Genomic DNA, 6000 nt, shown 5'->3' on the forward strand with positions numbered 1-6000 from the left:
CATACATAAACAAAGCAAACTAGTTCGAAATCTCACATTCTACTATCAAGTCAGGAGAGCAATAGTTGAATTCAATGGTGAAGTCCTCCTGAAAAGAAATTGCCACTCCCTCCCCTCATTAAAAATGTTATGACCTTGAGAATGTTGATAGGTTAGAAGATATGAATTTCTTATTATAGTGGATAGCAGTGTCCCTGAAATAGCATTGACTGATTGAGAACATGTACATTGGTAGCTGAGAGAAATATCAAGGACAAGTGAGACACATGGAGAACATACAGCTTCAGGATTCTACAAGAGTGTCAATTCTTGGAACTGAAAGGCAGCTACACCTAAAGGATACTCCATGAGGATCCCAAAAAGAGAGAAAAGGACAGCCAATAGCCAGGAGGAGTGAGTAGGTCTTTGGTCCAGACATGCCCTCTAGATTTGAGCCAACTCTATTCAAAGACAGTATGTGCAAAAGGAGAATGTACCCCAAGTTGGAGGCACATTTCTATAACAACTGTCCTTGCTATGCCTATTCCTAAAATACTTCCCTCTCTAAAAGTCAAATTATTCTGAATGATAATTAGCAGAGAGTGCACTGATGGGAAATTATGAGCAACAATACTAGAAAACAACCCAATCTTGTAGGGTTATCCATAGAGTCCTGGGGGAATTAAGCAGTAATATGCTATCCTTTTTGAATCCCAACCTGTAAGTAAAAGATCGAGTTGAAAACATGACCTCAAGGTGGGAAACTCTATACATCATGAAAAAAAGAACTGGGCAAGTACTTGGAATTCTGTCGAATGAAAGAAACTTTGAGTTGGATATCAAAGTCATATACAATTGGGTCCAGCATTATGTCATGAATAATAAATCTCTTCACTCAATCATGTGGCCCAATACTACTTTCCAGGCAATGGAATTTTCTCTCCCTTCCTGCTTGGTAGATTCCAAGCTCACCACTCCATCTTCTTACCACCACCTACCTCCCAATATTTTCCAAAACAGATGTTGCCCTCCACATTGAAGATGCCAAGAAAATAAAAAGGGAAATTATTTTGTACTGCAGGAGCTCTTCCATATTGCCAGCTTCATGCTTTCCGTGCATCTTTATCCAATCTAATCCAGGAAGTTTTCTGAAAATATGAACTTCATCTTTCCCAAGTTAAATGAAAAAGAGATATGAGAAGTTGGGGCACAGTGCCTGGCCCATAGTAGGTGCTTGATAAATGTTTATTGGATTAGCGAATTGGGTAGGAAACTAGGGATCTGTGATGGTGGGGCTCAGATTGAATCAAATATAGTCAAGAGTTAGAATTTACTCTCATGACCAAGTTCTACCAGCTAAATCAGACTCTCTCGCTCCTTCATCATTTCTTCTCCTCTCCTAGACAGTTCTACCTTTATTTCACTAATTTTTTAGCCCTCTTCTTGATATTTGTGGCTGATTTTTACTCTGCCTGTTAATTTCCAGTTCTCTGAAAGTTGATTGTATCTTGGATTGTTGATTGGATCTGCCCATTACTTATCTTCCTCTGCCCACTTCTTGTATTCTCCCTCTAGCTCAAATCCTTTCAAGCTTTTATTGTAGGGAAGGAGATGAAGATATAAAATATGGAGATCCAGAATCACATTAGTTAAAGGAATCACAGTCTCAAGTAAACATCACATCAAAGCCTTGTCAGCTTAGTCTACCCTTTCCCATTTCCTCTCTCCATCTGTCCACTTCTCTTCCCCCATCCAATTCTACCGCAGCTAATCATTTCTTTTCCCTGTATACTTTCAGTCTTATTTTACCAAATCCTGTTTTCTCCCCTGACCATTCCATACCTTTATCTTTTAATTCCCTATTATCACCTGCCCAATTAATTTCTTATCTTTTCTACTTTCTACCCTTCTCACTCCCTTCATTTCTATTTCCTTTCCTCACCTGACTGCTTTCTATACAAGCCAGTCTTTGGAACTCATGTGTTAAATGAAGAGAGATGGACTGGGGCCAATTAGGCATTGTGCTAAGCACTAGGGATACAAAAAGAGGCAAAAGACAGTCCCTGCCCTTCAAGAAGCACACAATCTAATGTGGGAAACTACAAATAACATATGTACAAAAATGCATGTACAGGATAAATAGGAAATAATTAAGAGAGGGAAGTCATTAGATTAAAAGGGTTTGGGAAAGGGCTTCCTATAGAAAGTGGTATTTTTAAAAAAAAAAATTAAGACTCAAAGGCTATGCAACAAGTGATGCCACTTTCCCCATGGAGACCTCACTAAGAGTGGCCTTGTAGAATTTCACAGTCATAAGGGACCTCAAAAGTGTTCTCGCCAACCCCATAGTGGAATTATGAAACCCCCCTCTACAATCTCACTGGCAAATGGCCATCCAGCTTCTACGTGAAGACCTGCAGAGATGGGGAGTAAAGCACATGCCCGGGAAGCCCACTCCACTTTGGGACAGCTCAAACTATTGAGAAGCTTTTCTTTCTGCTGAGCCCAGCTCCTTCTCTCTGCAACCTTCTGGGGCAAGTCAACTAAATATAACCCCTCTTCTTCTACTTGAAATCTTTCAAATATGCAAAGATATCTCCCATGTCCATCCTTGATCTTCTCTTCTCTAGCCTAAACATGTATATTTCCTTTAACTGATTCTCATAAAGCTTGGTTTCCAGTCCCTTTATCAACTTGATTCCCAGCCCCTTATCTGGACACACCATTTTTTTTTGTCAAGTATGTCCTTGCTAGACTATGCTTCACTGAACTGAACACAATATTGTGGATGTGATCTTGTTGACTGACCTCCCAAACTGAGCAGGGATGACCATCCTCCATGCTTTTCATACTAGACACTCCTTCCTGGATCTGACCCTCCCTTAGACTCCCATGACAGTAATTGTCTAAACCAATCATCTGGGTTGCCACAATGCTTCTTTGCTATACAATGCTTTACAATGCTACCTTGTATTATTAACCATTTTTCCATGCCTATATACCAAATTCTGAGCTCCCTGAGGGATATATCTTATGCTTTTGTGCTTTCCACATTTCCTAGTACAGTGCCTTGCTAATAAATGCTAATGCAATGAATTATATGTAGATTGATTAATTGTTGATATACACTCTTCAGTGCCCAAGAACCTTGAAGCAATCCCATGGTTTAGGCCGATGCTATAAACCCTACCATTGACCACCTTCTCATTTCCCATCCCCAGAGAGGACATAGACTGGGGCCAAAGTGGCACAGCAAGGCCTATGCTCAAGGGCACAAGTCCCACTTTCCCAGCTTCATTAGCAGAGATGGTTTAGGAGTCCCCAAGGAAGGTGACAGTGGCAGCAACATCCTCTGGCCTGGTACCTCCAAGTGACAGTGGGAAAGAGAAGACATACTGCCACCTTCTTGGGTTCTTCCAAGAGAACCTGAACCATCCCTTTATCTCTCCCCTCCCTGGCACTGGGTATTACTCTTCTTTATCTACTCTGCTCTCTCACATGCTTGAAGCCCAGGCATGTAACCATCTGATGTGATGGCCACAAGATGCTGAGCTGAGAGTTAAGAAGTTAACACTGTTGGCTGGAGAAAAACTGAGATCTGACCCTTCAGGGCATCAGGAGGAGGTAAGTCCACATTGGGGGTGTAAAGAGGCAAGTCTAGGAGGGCTACTTTGGCCAAGATGTGGACACTATTTAAATACAACATAGAAGAACTAGGAGAGACCTTAGAATAAAATACAGAGGTCTCCAGCTAGAAGCTGTCTTAGAAAACAGGCCATGGCTTAGAACATTGAGTTGAAAAAGCTCCCAGTGATCACCTAGGCCCACTTAGGCCCATTGAGGAGGACCATTCACTAGGTCTCCACCAACCATGAATGGTCATTAATCCCCTCCCCCACCAAGCAGAGTGAGTCAATGCAATGAGTTCACTGGGTCTAAGGAGGGAGTTAGGGCTAAATTGTATTGAATCCACAACAAGATATTTTAATGGGAAATGAAGCAGGGAGAAGGACAGGTCCCAGAAAGCATCCACTGCACAGGACCTTCAAATACCTGAGAAAGAAAGGAGTGGAAGGATAGAGCAAGGGGCCGTGAAAGAGCCTTGTATTTGGAGGTGGAAGATTCACATTTAAGCCTTGTCCCTTCTAGCTACTTGGGTAACCTTGGACAAGTGGCTTCCTCCATCCTGCCCTATAAAACTTGGGAGCTATATTAGATGATCTCAGTGGCTCCTATAATGATCTAACAGGGGGAAGGAGGAGAGAGGATGTAGTAACTCTTATGCCAGAGATAATCAGAAAAGTTGCATCCAAGGAGGGGAAGAAGTGTGCTCTGGGACACTTCAGGGTTTTTGCTTTGCTGGAGAACTGGTCACTACTGGGTGACAGGAGAATAGAAGTGGGGGAGGGGTACCACTTCCAGGGAGATAAAGTATGTCCCAGATTAAAGCTGCTTCCTGAGGGTTGGGGGAGCCTGGAGCTGGGGAGGGAGGTAGAAGGATGCCCCTTCTACTATGCTATGCACATTCTAAAGCTGTCACCCTAGGGCAAAGTCACAGTGGTTTCACCCAAGTTTCGTCTCTAATCCTGTTCATACCCTGCCCTTCATACCTACACATCCACTGTCCCATCATTTTCTCTATCCACTGCATCCATAGAAAGGTAATGGAACATCCTTGAATTGAGAAGGAGGTTGGGGGGGGAGTACTGGGGACGAGTGGAATCTTGTCACCCAGACATTTGTCCCTACTTTGCCATTCATTCACTATGTGAACTTCTGAAGAATTTTTTGAGCTTGAATGTAAATGGATGATAAATTTAGTCTGTAAGAAATGGGTTCAAGTCCTTCTTTGAACACATATTAGTTGGATGACTCTGGGCAAATAGTTTAACCTCTTTTGCCTTAAAAAATACCCTGAGACTTATTTATAAAGTTGTAAATAGGTTTTTGCTCTTCAATGAAGGATCACACAGATCCATAGATTTCTGAAACCAGAAATCTTTCAAAAGCCATCTGTAACAGCCTGCTTTCCTGTGGGCATTCTCCTCCCTGGGGGCCAGGGGTGAGGGTATGCTATGATATCGCTATTAGTACAGGGATCACATGGGGATGGGCAAGCATCTGGGCAGTGTGAGGACAGAGTCATCTGATGAAATGGCTAGGTCAAAATTCATTACAGCTCTATCTGTCAGTTGTCAGACAAACTGAATGGTGAGCAGAGGCAGTCTGGGTAGAAGATGGGTGTATCCATGCTATCTATCTCAAGCTTAGGTGACAACCCAAAATGATGAGACCAGGCCACCTCAAGCAAGGATCAGGATGGAAGATGTACAGATAATGAACAATGCTAGCAGATTCTGATTCCAATTCCATGACATTTAGAGCTAGAAAGGGCCTTAAAGGTCATAGAGCAAGCCCTCTCCTTTTATAGACAGAGAAACTGAGTAAATGAGAGGAAGGAAATAATTCACACAGAAAATAGTGAAGCTGGGATTTGAACTCAGATCTCTTTCTTTCAAATTGAGTGCTCTTTCCCCTGTGCCACTGGTTAGTAACTGCTAAGGAGAGATTCCTTGGACCAAATGGTCTGTCTCCACTGAAGTCCCCTCTGATGTTCCATCATGGCATGAAAGCAAGCTGGGGTTCTCAAAGACTATGCTGTAAATCTGGCACAATATGGCAGCCCCAGCCTGATGGAAGTCCTCTGATCACAGGGTCAGGGGAGGCTGTAGCTCTCTCATCTGAAGGCCAGCCCAGCAGTCTGAGAGTTTTGAGCACCAAAATCTGGGGCACCAGGCCAAAAAATGTCCATAGCAACCCATGAAGACCACCAAGTGTGATGTGGAAAAGTTAAAGTCTACTTCTGTAGAATGGTAACTGTTAACTATGAAATCTGAGATTCCTAAGTTCATTTTATTCTAGTATCTAGCCCAGAGTTGGCACTTAATAAATTCTTACTGAATGGATAGATGGATGGATGGATGGATGGATGGATGGATGGATGGATGGATGGATGGATGG

Source organism: Vombatus ursinus, unplaced genomic scaffold (genome assembly GCF_900497805.2).
Source record: "Vombatus ursinus unplaced genomic scaffold, bare-nosed wombat genome assembly UNPS02014344.1, whole genome shotgun sequence".
Taxonomy (NCBI): domain Eukaryota; kingdom Metazoa; phylum Chordata; class Mammalia; order Diprotodontia; family Vombatidae; genus Vombatus; species Vombatus ursinus.